This window comes from Rousettus aegyptiacus, unplaced genomic scaffold (genome assembly GCF_014176215.1).
Source record: "Rousettus aegyptiacus isolate mRouAeg1 unplaced genomic scaffold, mRouAeg1.p scaffold_m13_p_13, whole genome shotgun sequence".
Classification (NCBI taxonomy): Eukaryota; Metazoa; Chordata; class Mammalia; order Chiroptera; family Pteropodidae; genus Rousettus; species Rousettus aegyptiacus.
Window position 1 is genome coordinate 161,100 of NW_023416288.1, and position 22,617 is coordinate 183,716.

General features: G+C 35.3%; 1 protein-coding gene across 38 annotated transcripts in view; it reads left to right on the forward strand.

Moving 5' to 3' along the window:
* Window positions 1-22,617, forward strand: part of NRCAM (neuronal cell adhesion molecule) — a 252,687-nt gene that overhangs the window by 86,760 nt on the left and 143,310 nt on the right. Inside the window, exon 1 of one of the 38 annotated variants that reach the window (XM_036230233.1) lies at window positions 17,488-18,238. The exons of 33 other annotated variants lie outside the window; for them this stretch is intronic. The gene's annotated coding sequence lies outside the window, so the exon portion shown is untranslated. Of the gene's footprint in view, window positions 1-17,487; window positions 18,239-22,617 lie in introns of those variants that run through there. 4 more of the 38 variants (XM_036230253.1, XM_036230258.1, XM_036230261.1 and 1 more) reach the window with 4 other exon arrangements.

Sequence of the window (22,617 nt, forward strand, 5' to 3'; positions counted from 1 at the left end):
TAAGTAGCTTCAAGACTCACACTGACTTGGTTTCTGGCATGGCTTCTTGAAGCAACTATAAGTACAACATCTGAAGATTGCTTGCTGAATCTTAACAGGTGGCCACAGAAGGGCACAGGCTGAGGCTAAACTTGGCCTGCAGCTGAACCCCTCTCAGGATTGTGTTACTGGACACTTACAACACAAAGCCATACTAATGAAACTGAGAGACTGAGGAGTTTTGTACATAGAAACAGACACAGAAAGGCAACTAAAATGAGAAGACAAAGAAGCAGAAACCATATGAAAAAACAGAACACAGATAGGAAAAATGGAGTCAATCTAACAGATGCAGAGTTCAAAACGCTGGTTATAAAGATGCTCAATGAACTTAGGGAAAGTATAAATGAACTCAGTGAGAACTTTAGCAAAGAGATAAAAACATAAATATGGAAATGGAAATTATAAAAGGAAACCAGTTGGAAATGAAGAACACATTATTTGAGATGGAGAGTATATTAGAGGGAATCAACAGAGTGGATAAAGAAGAGAATTGCACCACTGATATAGAGGAAGCCAGGACACCCAATCAGAATGGCAAGAAAAAAGAAGTCAAGACTACAGTAATAATTTAGGGAGCCTATGGGACAAAATTAAATGTGAAATCATCCATGTCAGAGGGAGAACAAGAAGTTGAAAACCTAAAACTCCACTGCCTATTGGGGAATAGGGTTTCAATACATGAATTTCAGGGGGATAGAGCTGGACTTTGAAGATTGTCTAAAGTAACTTGTGGCTCCATGATTCTCTGATTTATTTTCAAAGACTCTCTGATATATATAGAACTTTGGAAAGTATTAGTACATGATACTTTTTTCTCATGGGAGGATACTGAAAACTGAAAATACTAAGTGACCAATCTAACATCACACACTGGGAAAAGAATTATGCGAAGGTTTTATTTACTGGATTTTACAACTCTGTCATTTGCTAGTTTATGAACCCAGTGTTCCTCTGTACAGTAGAGCCCCTATCTCATCTTGTTTTTGGAGATTAAAAGCAACAATGTATGTAAGTGCTTTGCACAGTGCTTAGCACATGGTGAAAAACTCATTCATTTATTCATTCTTTCAGTAAACAGTGCACACCTGCCATATGTTCTAGGAGCTAAGGATATAGTAGAAAATAAAACAGAAGAGGTGCTACTAGAAGAAGTTTATCTTCTAGTAGCAAGGGACAGATAGTGCACACAAAATAAAATGAAAATCAGTGAAGGATTTCCAGAATGAGTGTGGCATGACATGGTTTTTATTTTAAAGAGATTACTCTGGTGCTCTGTTAAAATCGACTATAGGAAGTCAAAGCAAGGGCTGTTACAATCTTCAGTGCAAGTAAAGATAGTGGCTTGGACTAAGGTGGTAATAGCAGACTTGGGGAGAAATGGATGGATTTGGGATATATTTTAGTAGTATAATCAATGGGATTTGCTTAGGGATTAGATATGAATGTTAAGGATTTTCTTTAGCTTACATTTTATAGTCGTTTGTGGCTACTTAGAGAAATGAGTGTGGAAAAAGAGAACAATTCAGGATGACTTCTAGTTTTGTAAATTTGAGCAACTGGACCATCTTCTACCAAAATTAGAATGTTTAGGGGAGGAACAAATTTTCCCCCAAGGTGGAACAAGATTTGATCATCAATAAAAATTGCCACATTGTACTCAATCTTTGGATTGTATTCTGAGCCTCGTTCCTTTCTTCTCTTTTGATAAGCAAAAATGTTTATACATTTGCATGAGGAGAATAAAAAATATTTCATTTTAGTTAAAAATAAATATAAAATATAAGCAGAGCTATGTTTTTGACACATCAATTTTGTCTTTATTTTCGGTGACATTTTCTTATAAAAATATGGACATTTTTATAATATGGGGCCTTTGCAAAGTGTGTAAAGTACATTTTTTACTAAAACACATGTAGGTAAACTTGTGCATCATTAAGTACCATTCCCCTAAATAAACATTTCTCCAAAATATGACTCATATTTACTGTTATACCTATCAAGTAAAACATTGTTGGTAAAGCTTTCTCAAAATATACAAAATTATTCCTATATGTGGTTTTTTAATAGTAATTCCTAGAACTGTTACATGAAAAATCTATTTTCTCCATAAAACTGTAAATAAGAAAATATATACTAAAGGCAGACCTCCCTGACATTCATTCAAACGATATGTTGTATTTACCTTCTTTAGTAGTTCTGATTCCAGCCGACTGAGTATCACCTAGGAAGGAAAATTCTCTTTGACTTTAACACAGAGCACTGTTCAGTACCTCTTTGACTGGATTATGCATAAAATTTATATGTATAACACTCACTGGAGATTAAGTAATTAAGATGCTGTTAATATTGTAGGGGAAACATTACAGTTCTCATTATTTTAATGGACTGGTGGACTCCAGGGATTTGATAATAGGATGCAGTATCTTGCATTCCAAGTCAGCAAAATTCACAGTTTTGACTGTTTGGCAACCTAAATTTGCAACTTTTGATCACCTGTGTAGAAAGAGGTAGTCTCAGATCAAATCTTAGAGGACAGACCATACTTACAAATAATAACAATAGTTCTTATAATGGTGGTTTTATTATTAGTGCCACTCAAGCACTAAGGACTGCAGAGCCAGAAAGTGAGTGGCCTGTTAATCTCTGCCTTGGGAGGGGTCCCTGAGGCCCTGAGGCACTTTGAGGGCTGTGGCACAGCTGTCTTTGCTTTATGCACTATTGTCTTTTAGGATGTCTTTTAGGGGCCTCACTGTAGATGACTAATAGGTTTGTACAATCCAATAACTGCACTGCGTTTGCACTGGAAATAAAAAAGGCAAATATTTTCTTTTATTAAACTTATATTACATTTTGTTCCAAAAATAACTGTAACTAGCTTAGTAAATCCAATAACTCCCTCCACAGGTACACCCCTCCTTCTAAGTTGTCAAAAACTAAAGCGAAGCACCTATGAGATCCTAGGCACTCCAGTCCTAACATCTATCCAAAATTCTGTGCTCATTGGAGAGAGACTTTCTCCAACCAATTTAACAGTGTTGTAGCTTTTTGCAGCTACCAGCAATGCCTCTTGGTCTCCACACTCCAGTGATGAAGCTAGTCTACCCTAGAAGGGACCTCAGTGTCCATTTGCCTGGGGGGTAAGTTATGACTCTTGAAGGGAGGCAATATTGCCACCTAAATGCCACAGTTGATCAAGTGTTTTAGTAAGGCATCTATTCTGTGCAAGACAGTTGTCAATATACCAGTAATATAGTGAAAAATGGAGAATAAAATACAAAACAGATAAGCTTCTGCAGGTAGCATATATCCTACTGGGGTTCCCAATCAACAAGTAACTGACAAGCAATCTATTTTATGTAACACTGTGAAATTAAAGATGCTACTGATAAAGTTAATTTGTATCTTGGGATCCCCAAAATGGAGGTTGTCCTGGTGGTCCAGCCCACATCACAAATCTAAACCTAAGTCAACTTACACTTATGAGAAATAAGTGTCAGGGAAACCTAACAAACACCAATCACAATCCTTCAACTCAATTTAGCTAGCTTATCCTACTGTAGAAAATTGGACCTGCTAGCTTTATAAGGAAATCACTGATCTCCCAGCCAATCCTGCCCTATTTTTGTGTTGAGTCTTCTAACACTCTGTAAAACTCAGTCTTGCCCCAGATTGTTCAGAAACCATGTTCCACTGCTCATGAGGCACTGTACTCCCCCAATCCATGGATTATTTTCCCTTAAATAAAGAACATCAGACTCCTTACTAAATTGTTTTCGTTTTCTCATTTGCTATACCAACCTAACTATGACAAACCGCCTACTAGATCTACTAGATAGAAGATGATTCTGATTTCGAGGACACTAAATTAGAAAAAGAGAGAGGGAGGGAGAGAGAGAGAGAGGAGAAAACAAGAAAAAAAGACTCTGAGAGAAGATTTGGGTGTAAGTAATTTATTTGGCAGTGGTCCTAAGAAGCACCAACAGAGGACTGGGTATGTGAGAGAGGAAAGAAAAGAAGCCAATCAGGGTAACCTTATTACCTGTGGGCGACTGGAACTTAATTCCACTGTGAGCTTTGGGAGTGGTTTAGAATATGTCTCAATGTTGTCCCATGCAATTGGCAAGGAGGCTGGTACATTTATCTACCAACTCCTATTGGTCATTGGCTGAGGTGTCAACTCAGCCAGTGTGTCATCTTCCAGTTTAGGCCTGCCCTGCACAGAGGTCAAGCACTCCAAAGTAACTCTTGAGGTGGAGAGTGACAGATGCTTATAGTAAGAAGCCATCAGTGTGCCTGGAAGGATGAGTGCCAAGGGAATATTGAAGAAGCACCAATGGTGCCTATTGCAGTGAGCACCTCAGGATCTTGGAGCAGTAATTTTAGATAATAATAAATGAAGGAAGTAAAGTGGAGGAAAGGTGTGGAGGTGGGGGAAGAAATGCCATTTTAGAAAATATGGTGAGAGGTGGGAGAGATGGGCATTGAGAAAGTGACATTTGAGCAGAAGCCTAAATATTGAGGGATTGAAGCATAGGTAGATCTGAGGGAGGAGTTTCCAGTAGAGGGGCCAACTGGTGTAAAGACCCTGAGATGGCAGAAAGCTTGATGGGTCCAGGGAACTAAAGACACCATTATGGGTGAAGCATAGCCAATGGTGGAGTATATGGTAGGGAATGCCTTTGGTCAGGTAGAAGAAGGCTCAATCATGTAGAACCTCAAAGCCATGACAAGGAATTTAGATTTTATTTTGAATATGATGAGAAGCTATTAAAGGGTTTATAGCAGTATGTATGATTCAATTTTGTTCTAAGCAGTCACTCTGACCTCTGCATGATAATAAGAGTAGAAATAGGAGATGGATTAGGAAGCTATTGTAACAATCCAGGAGATTGTTGTGGCTTAGAGCAAAGAAATAGAAATAATGCAATAAGAAATGTTTTTATGATAAAGGGGAGTGCTTCCTGTTCATGCTAAAGTGATATCCAACCATTATTAATAAAAGGTTGAAATATATAGCAAAAAAGATCTAAAAATAGATTAAATCATTGACTAAAAACAAGATTTAAGAATTAATAACTAAGTGCACACTTAAAGAGCAGTAACAAGGATAGTAACTATAAAGTATGCAAAAAGGCAAAAGAGCCAAGAGGCTCAGAGCAATAATAAAAATAAGAGTCAACCAACCTAAAATCTGGTGAGTCAGTGCTTTCCTTGGCCAGTCATCAGCCCAACCGTGAAGTTTCTGAAAAGTTATGTAGATTGTACTTAGTTTTTTTCTGCATTTTTGCACATCACATAGCAAAACTTTCCCAAGTGCTCTTTTGCCAATACATCCCTCCCATCAAATAGCTCATTCACTCTTTGGCTGCCCCTAAAGACTTTCCTTCCCACTTCTAAAACTCTGCCCACAAAATAAAGCCCAGGGCGCCTTTCTCCATCATTACTTACCCCAATAGATTATTAATCGCTCATTTTGCCTTTGATCCTCTCCCAGCACACAATACACTGTTCCCTAAGGCCGGGCCAAGGCAGAGGGGTCAACTTGGAGGAACAGAAAGCCAAGATTGAGCTCAAGCAAAGGCAAAGATCTCAATACCAAGGAGGGTGCCTTGTGCACCCAGTCTTGAGGCATTTCTCAAATTTTTAGAAGCAGCTCAAAACTTCCTGTTAGGCTCTATCCTTATAAGCAAGGGTTTCTGGCTTAGAGGAACCCTCAAAATATCCTGGATTCCTTTGAGTTTAGAAAATACTGCTTCAGCATATGAATTTACAGGATGTGAGGACTGAAGGTTAGTTGAGGAATTTGTATCCTTAGAAGGTCCTCCTTGATCAAATACCTCTGAATGGTTCTCATTCTGGAATTTGAGATGGAAACCAGAACTTTATTTTATTGGGATTTTTTTTCTCAGGCTTTGGGAGATTGGAGCTTGATTCCTGACTTACTCTAGACAGAATTTATTTCCATGGTCTTGAACTATGCACCTGGCATCTATGATGTTGTTTATGAATGCTCTACTTCCTCAAGATATGTTGTAAATTTCTAGAATAACATGGTTTAAGAGAAATATAATAATATAAACCACATATGTAATTTAAATTTTTTAGTAATTAAAAAAGTAAAAAGAAAAATGTGAAATTAATTTGTCTTATTTAAATCAGTAAATCTAAAATGGTATTTCAACATATAATGAATATTAAATAATTAATGAAATATTTCACATTGTTTTTTCCTTCTAAGTCTTTAGAATCTAGTATATATGTTCTCATATAGCATGTTTCACTGAGAACCAGCACATTTTAAGTGCTCAGTTGCCACTTGTGGCTAGTGGCTGCTGTATTCCACAGGGTGGCTTGGAGTGTTAGCATGTCTATACTCCCATGCCAGCCCTTCTGATAAATTTTCTTCCTAAATCTCATGTATATTGACCAGAAAAAAAACCATCATTGTAGGTGGTGATACCAAACCAAGTACTTTTTGTCCTCTGTTTATAACTGAGTAGGAGGAAGGAGGAAAGAATGTTTAACTGTCAAAATAAATGTATGTGTTTTAAAAAAAATCAACCCAATAGAACTAACAAGCTAATTAACCATGTACTGAGTAGAAAAATGGGTTAATGAATGGTGATGAAATACTTAGTCTCTACAGACTTGTTTCGTAATGAGGAAAATTAGTACTAAGGCAGGTTTACCCTTTTCTCCTGCAAAACATTTTTAGAATGTTTAAAAAGTATACTCTGCTGGTGGGGAAGAAAAAGCACTGGAGGTTAAAAGACTTAAATTTTAGTTTTAGTTCAGCCATTTAGTAGTTAAATTTAGATTCTTAAAATCTTAAACATATGAATGTGTAGGGTTTATTGATTTATAAATGAATCAGTCTAGCCCATAAAATAAAAGGATTGAGTCAGATGTCTCTAGATGGCTCTCACTCCTCCTAAGTCCTGTTGATTTGGCCTCAGCTGGTAGCTACAAGAAACACACAACCATTGTTTCCTCTCCACCACTACTGCATAATTTCTTACCTGAACTACCACAGCTAGTCTTCTTCGCAATCTCTCAAAACTATTCTGTTCTCTACACTGCCATCAAAGAAACCTTTGTAAATAAAAATCTCATCATCTCATGCCTAATGTCATCAGTGGCTCCTACAATCCATGGCCTGCTTTTATCTGCTCCCTAGCTTTGACCCCTGACCTCCCCCAGACACACTCCCTTTTCTAGCTTTACTGGACTGGCGTGATGTAGGATTTTGGAGACCATCTTTGTCAGCTCAGGCTGCTATAAGGAAATACTGGAGATGGGTGGCTTAAACAACAGAAATTTATTTCCCACAGTTCTGGAGGCTGAGAAGTCCAACATCAAGGTGTTGACAGTGCAGTTCCTGATGAGTCTCTTCCTGGTTTGCAGATGGCTGCTTTCTTGTAGTATCCTCACATGGCCAGAGAGGTTATTTCTTTCATTGTGTCTCTTTTTATAAGGGCACTAATGCCATTCATGAAGGATCTATCCTCGTGACCTAATTACTTCCCCTAAAACTCCACTTCCTATTGGGGAATAGGGTTTCAATACATGAATTTCAGGGGGATAGAGCATTCGGTCCATAGCAGGGAGCCAATGGATCATCATTCAAGGAGACTGTGAGAATAATTAAATCAATTCCAAGATATCAGTTACTATTATAGAAATTCAAACAATATCATATACTATTTTATAATTATGTGCATGTCATTTTTGAAGAGCTTCAAAACTTAGGCAAGTTTTCCTTATTTTGAGACCAAACACTTTCCATAGGATATTGAGGATTTTGCGCTAGAGTTAATCTTTGTAATTACCTAGTCAAACATGTCACTGAATAATTGAGGAAACTTACACCCAAAAAGGTAGAGTAACTTGCCAGCATCACACAGCTCACCAAGGTTCATAGCTGAATCTGGAATCTAGACTTTCATACTCTCATTCTAATCTTCTTTTATGTCCATTCAGAATATAAACAGTAAAAGAATCAGTTTGAATTCACATCTTTATTGCATTTTTTATTCTTTTAATTTTTAAAAATATTTTTAGCATTTTTTTATTTTTTATAAAGTTTCAGATATATCAGGGGGCCCACATTCCTCTTCCCCACTTCATCAGGCACTGCTAATTTGTTTTATTAGAACTTGCATAGATTGAGTCTCATCCCATTCTCTGTATCGCGTCAAAACCAAACCTTCCTTCTCAGCTTCTCCCTTTCTTTTATCCTTGATTTCATGTAATTTAAGACAGCAAAAATAATGCCCTGATTTCTAAAGCTTACTTTTGTTTAGAAATAAGGTTAAGACCTTATGACTCATATCTTTGATTTTTTTCAACTATAAAATGGGAAATATAAGCTAAATAATTTCTATGACTCCTTCCACTATAAAATTTCTGTCTAGACCCAGCAGCCCCTTAAAGGTACATTTCACACAATAGTCAGTCCACAAATATTTAGGAACTTGGTATTTCATGGAAAAAAGTGTCGGGAGTACTAAACAATATGACTAGTTCCTTGAATTTTACTGTTAGCAGGCCTGAACCTCTGCCACTTTAGGAGAGCAATATGTGCTATGACTTTCCATAGCGGGAAAAAAAAAAAAAAAAAGTTATGGAACATCGGATGTGTTGACCAGTTTTCCACTATAATACAAAATATTTATTATTATTATTACTTTATTAATTAATAATTTACTTGAAAAGCTCCTCTCAGGGATTTTATTACTTATTTAGTTACATTAAAACTGTCCCTTAATTTGGAAAGGAATCTATTTATTTGTAGTTATATAGTTATAATATGTAATTATTTTAGAGATTGACCAGTTACTGGGTTTTTTTTACATAAGAATGATTGTACATTCAGTTCTTGAAATTTCAGTGTTATCTAGAACGTTTTAAAGATACATGAGAGTGATGAGAGAGCGTAAGTTTAGTGGGTCTACATAGAATTAGGTTGGGTTTTCTCATAAAATCCTGTACAACATTTTTAAAACTTCTAGAGAAACTTAGAAGGATCTGGGGAACTCTGTGATTCACTAGCACAATACTGAGGGTGGGCAAATCAGGAAAGTCTTGTAACTTTTAATATATTTGTAACCCAAACCTAGGATTTAAAAAACATACAATATTGTTTAAAAAGCTAATAGTTTTAGCTGTTAATTCCTACAGATAATTTAAAATCACTAATCTCTTTAGTTCACATCCTTTGAAAAGCTTTTTATGTTTTTCATTACTATATTTTTTGTAAACACTATATCCATTCTTCTGGCTATATGTAAGTGGGTACAAACATACCAAATAACAGACACTCTACCACAAAAAGCTTCAAATTGGATTAGACAGTAGGAAAGGGGCACTTGGAGGGTGGAAGAAGCTTAAGGTCCCCTCATGGATTGCCTGCCTCAGTTATGTAAATGAGTTGGATGGTATTAGACAACCTTTTAAATATAAGTAATTAACTATAGAAAATAAGGTCAACAAAACTTTGAACTAGAGAGAGATTATTTGAATGAAGCAGAGGTCATGGCCTGCAAGCAATTCATATAGACCAGAACAAAGAAGGGCTCCATTTGTGTGTGAGGTCATTTCAAATTAAATACACAGGAGAGAGGCATTTTCAGAATTAGTATTTTGATTAAGATAAGTAATTGAAAATATGCTTTTGTTCTTGATATTAATCGCCATTGGTGGTAGCCCTTTCTGCTGTTTGTGGAAAATAGAGGAAAGAGAGAGTTAAGCAACAAGGGGAGACAGTGGACTGTTAATAAACGTTGTCATGCATCATCCTGTGTGCGAGCTGTGCTCTTTCCCAGAAATGTGATTTGAGGTATTGGAGGACACTGCAGTCATTTTATAGCAATACTAAGGTTTTTGTGTTTTAGATGGAGGAAAAATAAATAAATTTGAAAACCATTGAAGAGTATATTTTTACTCCACCACTCTAGAATTAGCTCTAAAGGGACAAAACCCCGCCTATATATTTGGAGGCTTTTGTGTGACATAAGTAGCTAAGCACTTTCTGAATGGAAAAGATGGAAGGAAGATAAAAATGGTTAAATCTGAGATCTCCTGAGCTTTCTCAAAATTACTTTTCTTTACTTGGCAGCCAGCCAGCCCCTTGTCTTTGCCATGAAAACTGAAAAAGAAAAAAAAAAATGGCAGAACAAATTCATGGGACATAAAACCAGCCAGGTGAGGAATTCAAAGAGGAAGCTTCCACTCTCTTGTCTTCTTTTTTTTCTTTTTAATTTATGTTGTCAGGAATAAAATAATAAAAAAAAAAAGTGGGAGGATTTCCTATTTGTCCCGTGAAGGAAAATACATCAGTGGCAGATGCATTTATTGCTTTACAGAGCCAGTTGTGAGTCATAATTTGAATGGCGCAGTCAATGTGAGGTGTAATACAAATTCTGATGTGATCCCTGTGGTTTGAAGGAATGCACACAAACCACTAACACTAAGGTTTGTACACTAACAAATTCTAGCTTCACAATTTTCTTGCTGTGTGACTTTAGACCAGTTATATACCTCTTTGGCTATCTGTATCCTCTTATGTAAAATGGCAGTAGTAATTGGAAATACATAATTATGTTATTGTGAGGATTAAATTCATTAATAGATGTATATATGCCTCAAACAGTGATAGAAGGATTCAGTAAATGCCACTTTTTATTATATAACATGTAAAATTTCCCCATTTCCTAATTTGCCTTCATTTTTCATTTCTCATCTTTCTAAAATATTAATTATATTAAGAGCTTCCCATTTTATTATTCCTTAATCAGTAGGTACTGTTTTATATTTATTTTAAAATAATTGAAAGAAATTTAATGGAGAGATTGGTGTTTGCTAGCAAGCCCTTCTTTCAGGTGTGTGTGAGTCACTCACAGGCACAAGGTATCCAGTTCTCATGCCTCCATGTCAGGTTTTTCATCTCAGGCAGGACTGTGATCTGGTCATGCCTATCACCTTCCATGCTGCTGCTGATGACAAACCCCATATCAATCAACTCTCTTCCCTGATCAGGCTGGATCTTGTCCCTGTGTCCCTTCCTCACCTTTGCTCCTCCTATTCTTTTCATCTAGGAGAATCTCCCGTATTCTCTCCCCAGAGATGGACAAACATCTCATTATTTTCTTGTTTCCTCTATGGATATTTTATTACTTAAGAAAGTATAGGTTTGTACAGTAGTGAGCTTTAGAAATGCCAACTAGAAATACATTATATTTGGAGACATGGTTTTAAATGGGAGTTAGGAAAGGAGTTAGGAAATGGTGTAAACTTTGCAGGCATAAATAATATACACATATATAAAACAGAAGGTATGCAATGAACTTGGAAAGGAAAAAGCTAATGGATAAAAAAGATACAGGGAAACAAAATTGCTTCTACTTTTTCTATTCTGTTAATCATTTCATTGAAGTTTTTCTTTACTAATTAATTATAATTATTTGCCATTTCCTTTTTCAATTAATAATGAAGAGAGGAAAGATAAGGTGGAGAAGACTTGTATGATAAGTAGTAGGAAAATAAGAGTGATTGGGAACAATTATGATATTTTAAAATAGGCAGATTGAGATATAAAGTGATTGTTAAATGTTAACATTATTAAGCATTTACTAATAAATAAGATAATGCTTTGCAATGCTTTTGTAATATTTTTCTCTTCTGACTTTATGAGGTAGGTTATTACTATTAAGCTCATTTACAAATGGAGAAAATGGACTTTGAAGAGTGTAAGGTTACAAACTAGTAAAGCGACAGAGCCAGAGTTTTAACCCAGGACTATCTAAGCCTAGAGTTGCACTGTGCTCCACTGTGAATATACTGAATAAATGAGCTGAAAGAAAATGGAAACATGACATAGTAACTGAGGAAAAGGAAAGTTTTAGGAGAGAAGAATAATAATGACATCCATATTGGTGGAAATGATAGGATGATTGAAGGCTATTAAATGAAGGACAAAAGGTATAGAAGAACAAGAAGTGACAACATGGAAAGAAGAGCATAAAACCAAGAACTCATTATTCATGCTAATTAATATGTGAGGAGGTTAAGATGGTTTTATTTTAATTTAATTTTTTTTTCTCAAATTATATATGAGTTAATATACAGAATCATATGTGGGGAAGCATAGCCATACTCAGACATTCACTGATTGGTCTAACAGTTAATAGGTACCTTCCATGTTCAAAACACAGTGCTTGGTGTTAGAGTTAGAAATGACTTATAATTCAAATTGAGAAAGGGAAACAATTACATTTTTAAAAGCCAAACTTCAGAAAGCATTTGTAAATGTAAGGTAAATGCTAGATGATAAGGTCTAAGGGCAGAGAAGAAGTTGTCTGATGACTGTGTCCCTCAGCTGAATCGTCATAAGGACAAATGGATTTGGTCTTAGTATTTATGGAAAGGAGAGGCTTTAACAAAGGGAGAAGAGTGAGGAGCCCATTCCCAGAGTGATGTCTGGAAACAGAGTCAACAGAGGTGCACATCTGGAATGGGCTGTGATTATAGACCTGTTTAAATGGAAGAGCCTGTCTGTGTTTAAGACTCATGGAATATCAGCTTGAAGTCGTAGGTATGGGCTGGATTATAAAGGATTTTGAATAGCAGTCTAAAGATTTTATTCCATAGGCAGTGGAAATCTCTTAGCATTCTAATAACACATGTTAATTGGTGTTTGAGAAGATTAACATGTCTTACATGTATTGAACTGGGCAAGGTATTTTAAGATAATTTCCAGGACTATAAGATTTAAAGATGACCACATATGCTTCTGCTCGCACTGGAAATAATAATGCAACCATTTGAAAATAACTTGCAATGACACATCTATAAAGAGTTTTTACTTCTAATTATTTTAAGAAGAAATTTTCAAAAATCTTTTATATCTGGTGAGAAAAATTGTGGTACAGCATTATAGTGGAATATTATGTGTTCACTTGAAATTACAATTCTGAATACTATCAGCAATATGAAAAATATTTATGACATCAACTAAAAAATTTAAATTTCCAAGATTGCAACTATGTTGAAATTATACACACACACATTCAGACAACTGTAATGAAACTGATACATTGGAGATGGGGCCTTGTGAAGAATTTGATTATTTCTTACAGTGTTGTCTAGAAAAAGAAAGATGAGTGATGAGTGGGATTAATTGTCACAGAAAAGGTAAAATAAATTAAAAGAGTTGCATCGAACTCCTAACTTGGGTTCCTGAATTTTCTATTATATGAACAGTAGGTGTTTAGGGGTTTCTGAATTTTCATGAGTTAGAGTTCTATACTTTCAACAGATTCTTAAAGTCATTCATGATGTCTACTGCCTAGACTACTAAAATAACTCTAAGGGAGCCTGATTTTTAATGTGTCCCACAAACATTATTGTAACAACAGTCACAAAAGAATTCATTAAGAATTTTTCTAAGAAGTGATGGTAGATTTTAGAATTCAGAAAAGATTTGAAAATGTGTGATTAAAAAGATCTCTTCCAGCTAGGGTGATTTTGGTGAATTTTGTTAGAGTATAATTATCAAAGCTCATCGTATTTTATTTTTATGAACGAATTGCTTCTGCATCATTCAAATTAGGTTTTAGATGTCAGAAGTAAAATTATTTTGAAAATGAACTTGCATGTAGTATATTCTTATTCAGAGATATATTTAGGGGAGACTGATTCTAGAAAAGATGAGAGGGAGAGGAAGAGGGAGAAGAAGATATTAAATATATATAATTAAGAAGAGGTAGGAAAAATGATTAACACTCAAACACACTTCAGCAATGTCTGACCGTTAGAGGTCATTGATAGTAGCAACTGAAACTTCCAGCCAATGGCAATAAGTCTTGTTTCACACCAGTGATGGAAATGGAAATTATTTTCTATGGGAACCCAGGCTGTATTTCTCTTAAATAAATTGGATGTTACTGGAGCTGGGAAATCCCAAGCAAGTAGTTAGGTGAATCATATGAAATTTCTGATATTTGACTATTTTTGACATATGAAATGTGTGTTTCAGATGGTTTGATCCTTAATGTTTCCATTTCCTTACTACCTCCTTTTTTCTCTCTCATGTCTATCCCTTGTTGTTAGAGCCTTCCAAATTGCAGTTACGATTACATCATTGCTATTGTTTTCTTTGAATTGTCTGATAAATTTTCATGTGTATAAAGATTTCTAAGAGAATTTTTTAAATGCAATGCAATTAGACATGCATTTTAAATAAAATGCGTATTGTTTAATATATTGGCACATATATGAATTGCCATAAAGGAAGTTTATATATATATAAAGTGCTGCAAATATATTGTGTTCAAGAAATTCTGATTCATTTTAGTACTCTTGTTAAAAGTGTTAGCATTTTGATCACTTTCATTTGAAAAAAACTTTTCTTACAGAATCATTTTAAATTGTAAAAATAACAGTTCTTTTTAAAAAAATGGTTTGTAAAATACAAATATATACACATATATACATATCTCCTGTAAATAAGGTATGGAAGGAGTGAGAGGGAGATGGGGATTGTGAAAAAGGAGCTGAGAATGTTTTATTGTTTTGATGGTGCACAGATTCAGAAAGAAAACCAATCTCTCCTTTTCTTTTGAAATATTTAAAAGTGTATCAATTCTATTCAAAAACATTTTCTCAACCTCTCTCCTTAACTCAGCATCACAATGCCTTTCTAGAATATTGACATTTTGCCTATCAGTAAATTATGAAAAAGCAATAGGATGCCAGTCTGCTGTGCCATCATATCATCTGTGAAGTTCCTGGGTCTCTGTTCTATATTTACAGAAACAGATGGCTCTCATTACACTTTCACCAAATGGCATGGCGCTTAATTTATCTCTACCATGCAGATCTGCAGTTTAAGAAGCATGCCCATTGATGCCTGTGTGATTGTGGCTATAGCATAACATTTCAGGGTGGGGATAAAACATAATTAATTCATTTTCCCCACTCAGTTTATAGGCTACTTTAGCAAAATTTTTTATCTCACATTCAACCAGATAATTGAGATCTTTTTTTCTTCCTGTAAAGGAATTCAAAAGATAAGCATTCATCATTTCTGTGCTGAAAGAACTTAAAAAATGTTGGAGAAAACTGACAGTGGATGTGATCTTGGACAAATATAAAAGCCTGCTAAATCATGACAAAAATGAAGATCATGAAGGAAAATTAATAGTTCAGGTAGAACTCTTCCATTCTGGAAGGATGCCTGAAAGAATCATTAGCTCATTTTGTAATTTATAGATAGTATTTGATTTATTTTTATTTATTTAATATAAACACTTGAATAACATTTACTATGAGCTGGGCATTGTTCTAAGTGATTTACAAATATTAACTCGTTTAACCAATTTTATAAAGAAGGTACTATATTATCTTTAGTTTACAGATTAAGAAACAGGCAGAGAGACAATATTTTACACATGCATTACGATACTTAGAACTATAAAATTTGGATGGAAAGTAATTTTTTTGAAAATGGAAAATTTCTGATTTAATCAAAATTTAGATACGTAATTTTAGGTATAAGTGAAGAATTACATCTATAAAGAAACACAAATAGTATTCTTATGTACTTAAATTAGAATAGGTACCAGGTCATAGCATGTAGAAAATCAGTGACGCACCAGAAATGGATAATTCTGGGCCATCTGAGAGATTGTATATGGGAAACAGAAAGTGGAACGTACATTCTGGTGCCGTCAGTTGCCTCGTCTGGTCCACAAAATGAAACTATCTGTTTGAGAATGATGGGTTAAGCAGGATGATGAGTTAATAGCTTGATGAGTTTAAAATGAAATATCCAAAATTATATTTTCGAAGACAGCTGCTTTTGTGGAAGGAGTGAGAACTGTCAACTTCACCTTTTCTTAATACGAATGTATTGCAAGGTGAAAGAATTACTTTGAAGGGCCCTCTTCTGTGTGACAGTCCCAATGACACTATTTTAAAGAGGGGAAATACTCATTCTTGTCATAAAATGACATATTTAATGATAGATTTTGAGGAGCCTATTAAACCCAGTACCTCCGTTTCCCAAAAAATGTTTTGTGTAGTTCACTGAGTAACCACTGTTGAAAAGTAACAGGTCACAGTGGGAGACAGCTAGAGATGGGCCTACAGAAGCATTTAGCATTTAATGGTTTTGTGGCTGTAGTGAAGCAGTGTGCTGAAATAATTCTGATTAGGCTCGGTCAGTCAGGCTGCATAATCAGACTCGCTTCTCCTCCATTCAGTTTTTACTGTTCAGAACACAATCACAGTTTAAGGCACCATTTTAAGTAGTCCATACACTGTTCTTTAAAATACGACCTATTTTCAAATTGGTGCGTGAGCCTTTTTTATACCTGTGGGAATAGCTAACTAGGAAAAGAAAAGGTTATGTTAACATACTAATAGAAAAACATAGGCGCATTCAACTATCCAATGGGAATGTTCAAATTTTTTAAATTCACTCCAAAGAAATGATTGGAAAGTACCAAAAGGAGTAACAGGTATAAATTATACGCTCTAGCCTGACTTCTGTTACCAGCAATGTATGCCATATTGGTGACTTGGAAAACTGATTATTTCTGTTTCCTATCACCTGGTGCCACTAATAACATATATACAGTGCAGCAGATGTAATCAGGAAGAAATATTTTTAAAGGCTTTCTCCCTATATTTGTTCTTTCTTTTAAAAGCGTAAAAAATAAATCAGAAAATTAGTTTACATACTTCAAGTTTTTGTTATGAATTCGAAGCTAATTAGAATATAGTAAACAGAGGAACTGCTGTGCAGAGGTGGGACACAGGCAGGATTCTCTGATGTCTGTTTAGCTGGGTCTTGGAGGTCATGTGGCTGTGGTTATTGTTGCCCTCCCTGACAATGTGCTTTGAAGGAGATTGTGTTACATGTTGGCTGTGCTTTTGAGAAGAAAAGCATTATTCTAAGCAGGTTTTAAGAAGTGCTGAAAAGAACTTCAAAGAAATATATCCACCCATTGCTCATACAGTCACTGTAATAAACGAGGGACAGATTTTTGGGTTTATTATTAGGTGACTATATAGTAAGTGGACACTTTCTAAGCTTGAATCATAGCCTGTGAATGACCTATCAACCTGCTTATCTTGAAGTTTTTCCAGAGAACCTTTAAGCTTGAAAAATAATCATTAGAAATTTAAGTGAAAACGGGTAGCTTAAGGATTCATGGCAGCGCCAACAGCAAGGTCCAACTATATATACATGCTACATCTTAGAATGCCTTCTTCATTACTTTCTTTAGGTCTTCTAAACATGAAGTATAGCCCTGATGTATTTAGAACTTTATTGAAAATACCTGTTCACTATTTATTATTTTTATTTGTATACTTATGTATCAATGATATCTGACTTACAAGAATAATAATAATCAACATTTAAAAGTTTTACAACTTGGATAAGTAAATAATAATGATAACAGATACTAGAGAAGCCCAAAAGAGGAATGAAATTGAGAAATAAATAGGTAACAGAAAAGAGACAAAAGAAAATAGTCATATTTATTTTTACTAAGATTTCACATTAATTAATTGAAGCAAATAGTTTCTAGGCTACCATGAAAGGATAAAGGCAGAAATTATCACTGTAAGTTATATGGATGGCAGGTTATTCATGCATGTGAAGTAGCTTGGATGCTTAAATAAACAAGCCAGTCTCAAGCAGTTACTGTGTCCTGTAAAGAAAGAATATTGAAACAACTATCAGAAAGGAAATTCTAAATGTTATTTTGAGTTAATGCTAGGTTAAAAAAAAAAGAAGTTATATGACAAATTTTCCACCAATAGGTGAGAATATGGCAGTTATTTTCTTAAGACAGTATTTCCAAACCAAAACCTATTGTGTATTTGCCAAATAATTTTGAGCAACTAAACAGATTTTTCTTGCTTTTAAATGGATACGAGTAAATGTTTAGCCCCATTGTACTGCCACAAAGCCAGGCTGATCACCCTGGGAGGCCTCAGAGGAACTGAGCAGCTTTGGATTGGCTGTCAGAGAACTTTAACGTTTTACTGCACATGGTCAGGCGGCAGCAGGGTTCAGTCGCCAATGTTTTATCTGCAGAAATGTGCTAGGATGGACACTTTGTTTAAGATTTTCTTTTTGCTACTGGAAGGAAATGGGAAGCAGTAAGATAACTTCATTTGTAAGGTAATATCTGTGTTTGTTTCTGTGCAGAGGGAAGTGATGTTTGACTGTTTACTGGGACCAATTGATTTTGCTCCCCTTCTCAAGTATCATTTTAATGATTTGTTTAAAACTGAAGCCAAAATTAGAGGTGTATTCCAGTTGTAAAGGCTTGTCTGAAACATATGTTCTCTGTTTATTGATTTGATTTGATTTAGTGTGCTGATCTGTTTAGGTGGAATTTGAATCAAAAATTGGTATCTTTCACATAGCTTGTTAAAACACTTAAAAGGGGATTTGGGTAGGGCAATGACAGTCAGATTTAGTTCAAGTATTTTTAATAGTAAAATGTGAACATGGTGTGAAGAAAAATAAATGCTGGTACATTTGTGTTTGCTGTAGGGTATACCAACAGGATGTGTTAACATGCAATTTCTATGTGTTATGTCATTCTGTATGTAGCTAGATAATTGTTCTTAGTGGTCTTATGGGCCATTTTAATATTGCCTGAAAACAATTTTCCAGCCAAACTTTATTCTCCCTGATCTGCTGCATACCTTAAACACACACACACACACACACACACACACACACACACACACACACACACGTTTCATGAATAAAGTGTGGTATAAGCTTTACCATTTGTCTTTTTGATTAAAAAGCATATTCAATTCTCAATCTTTCTGTACCAGCTTGAGAGTTTCCACTAAGTTTTCTGTAATAATTCTGTATTCCAGAGAATTCACTGGTCAAGAGGATAAGAAAAGCAGGATTAGAGGCACATTTTTTTTAAACGCCATAATTGGATTTGTTAGCTTTAGCTCATGAAATATCTTTAAAGACCAGCTGTAAGATTATATTCAATGTCTCAGTGTTTTGAACCTTATTAAAAGGAAACATGGTATGATTATACTAATGCAACAAAGTTTTGCATCCTTGAAAACACCTCGAAAATATCCATTATCTAACTTTTTACAGCTGGATATAGAGCAAGTGTATTGAAAGACATTCTGTTTTCCTGGGGCAGTTTTCTCTTCATGCTCGTATTTTTCATTGACAATAGTAAAATAGCATAAAAATCACCATAAAATTAACTTAAATTTATACACTACTTTTCAGTTTACGTTGTCTAGTTTGATTCTCTTAACTATTTTCTGCAGAACAGGCAGGCCTCATTATTCCTGTTTTTTTTTTTAAATTTTATAAATTTATTTAAATTAGTTTCAATTATACAGTACATTGGTTAGACATCTATAATGTTCATAAAATGATCCCCCCAATTGCCCCCTCCCTCCACAGGCTCTCCATCATTATTCCTCTTTTAAGAATGAGAAAAATGAGATTCAGCAAGATTCAGTGGTGCACCCCAAACTATCCAGCTCGGAATACACAGAGCTGAATTCTGACTCAGGCATTCAGACCAGTACTCTCCGAAACATCATGTTGGCTCCCTGTGCTGGATGTTTGCTTTAAAGATCAGACTATTTGAACTAAGCTCTTTAATAGGAAGGCTCTAGCAACAGCTGGTGTTAGGTAGATTAAAAATAAAATTAAAGCCCTTGGTTAGAATGTGGAGTAATCAAGAGAGTGAGAGAAGATAGGGACAAGAGACCAAAACAGCTGACTGATGTTTAAAGAATTGTGGGATAAGGGCAACATGATTCATGAGGGTCATGCTTCTTTCCTTTTCTCTCAATCAAAACAAGTGTCCATCCATCCAGGCCGTGCTTCTTTCCCTTGTCCCTGGGTGCCTTGGGGAGATTTGCCATGCTTCGTCGCCACAGGCCACTGTTAATTACAAATAGGACTCTAGGGCACCTCTTCCAAACTTAATATTACATTTCCAGAAAATAAACTATCAAATCTATAAATCTTTTCTTTATATTATGTATGGCCTAGGTATCTTGTTTACTTGAATTATATTAAGAGTAATATTTATTTCGAATCGCATTCACATGCCATGTCTTTCTTCCTTTCATTCTGAGTTTTCTTACTCTTTAAATAACTATACTCTTACGGTTTATTTCACTGCTTTGTCAACCCACTTCTCTCTGACTTTCCTGACAGTGCTCTAGTTTTCATGGTTTCTTTCATTTTTCTCAGGAAATCTCACTGTGGATACTAATTTCTTTAATAGCCTTGCCCTGAAATTTAAATGAAAATTGAAATCCTTATCAAGCCTTGGCCTCAGTCAAAATACTTGCTGCCATTTTGTTAGTATAAATAAAGTTGTAAGAGAACACCTTCTCTGCCTCCTTCTTCAGTGTTTAAGGTGTCCTGATAATTGGGAAGTCCTTTACCTTACAGTGTTCTTTGAGAGGGACATACTACTACTAAAGCCAGATCTGTTAATCCTATTATGTTTACAACCTTTGAGCACTCAAAAATGAGAAGAGTCATTAGATGTATCTTTTACTATTAACTTTGCATGTCTCATGAAACACATTTGTATATGCTGATGTGTAGATTTTTATACATACTATGTGGTTAACTTTTTAAATGGACATTTAGTTTTTTTACTACTGAAGATTATAAAAAGAATTTAAAATGACTCATAATTCATATTACCCAGATATGAGTGATAATAAATTCTAATAATCTAAAGATGTGAACAGTACATTCAGCTATGAAATATGCAAATTTCTCCTTCTCAAGTCCTCAGTGAAGGTAAATGCTGTTATCAGTTTCTTGTGTGTCCTTTTGGAAATACTTTCTATGCATGTGCTAGAAAGATCTTTTATGATATAATATTTTACATATAAAATTTTAAGTTATCTCATTATTCTGTGGAATTCATTCATTCATTCAACAGATATTTATTGATGTTCTCTATGTGTTAGGCATTGTTCTAGGCACTGAGAATATAGCATGGACAAAAGCAGACAAAATCCCTATACTCTTGAAGCTTGTATTCTAGTGCAAGAGACAACAAACAAATCAATAAAATACATACTGTGTTACATGGTGATTAGTGCCAAGGAGAAATGTAAAGCAGGGGAAGGTGATAGCGGATTAGGTGTATGTTGCCATTTTGAACAGGGCAACCTCAGATGACCTCATGGAGTAGATGACATTGAGTAAGGACCTGAAGCAGATGCAGAAACAGGCAGTGCAAATACTTGAAGAAACTAGGGCCCCAGGGTAGGGCCCAAGCTCACGAAAAACATATTCTTCTAAATGTCAAGAGGTATTTTTTTCTGGAAAGTCATCCAAAATAGAGATAATTTATTTAAAGTAATTAATAAAGGTCATATATCATTTCATTTACAGAATGGAAATTCTCATTCTTATTTGTTCTGCAAAAACATGAGACCCAGATAAAAAGTTAAAGTACTCCCACCTTCCCAGAAAAGACACCATGGTAATCCAGGAACTCTCTGGTTACACATTCTTCCTTCACCATTCTTCTTGAAATTGCTAAGAACTTTTCTTATAGGCTGGTTGAAAAATCTAATGTGTTTTCCTCCTTTTTGTACAAAGGCCATTTCTAGAATCTTCTTTTTTCTTAAGGTAGTAGCCATCGCCACTACCTTCATAGAGGACATGGAGTTGTGCTTGGATGCAGCCACCTCCCTTGTGTTTGGTGATGGGACTGTCCACCCTTGTTTGTATCTTGGCAATCAGAGCTCAGGCTTAGGCCTGCATGGTACATGCCATCTAGTTATAGAGGCCCTAGCTAAATATATTTTTTTTAAGTACTAAATTTTATACACACAGGAGTTATAAGGCAATGAGCACTTCTTTGGTTTATATGGACATAAGAGCATATAAAAACAGGATATAAGTTTGCCTCCCAAAAATGTTTTTGTGTACTTCTAGGGGAACTTAATTAATTCAAAATGCAAGCAGATTTGTAAAGGTTATTGAAGATCGAAGCTGTTGGCCTGATCCCAGACTTCTTTACCCAGTCCCCATCCCCCACTCCACTTCAGGGGAAGGCTTTCACCCCATAGTCATCAGTACTATAAGGCGGTGCCTGCTGAAGAGTGGTGGGTTTCTCCACTGAGAACTTCAACAGAACCCTATCAAGTCATTTGTGCTTTTGAAGAGTAGTGCTGAAAACAAAACAGACCCAGAATGGAGTCACTAATGATAAGCCTCATGTCACCAAACTGAGACTTAATTATAATTTTGGCTCTCCAGAAATGGAATCTTAAAGCAGCCAATCGAGAATTGCCTGATCAGTATGAATTAAGTAATATACCTGATAGACCCTTGCCGTCCCCTAAAGGAAAGTAACCCTGTAATAACCAACTCTCTTTCTTGCCTAGTATAACTTCCTTGTTCCAACTCCCATCTGCCTATAAAAGTCTTTAATTTTATACAGCTCCTTGGAGCTCCTTTCTCTCTGCTAGATGGGATGTTGCCTGATTCAAATAGATTTTTCCTCAGATAAGCTC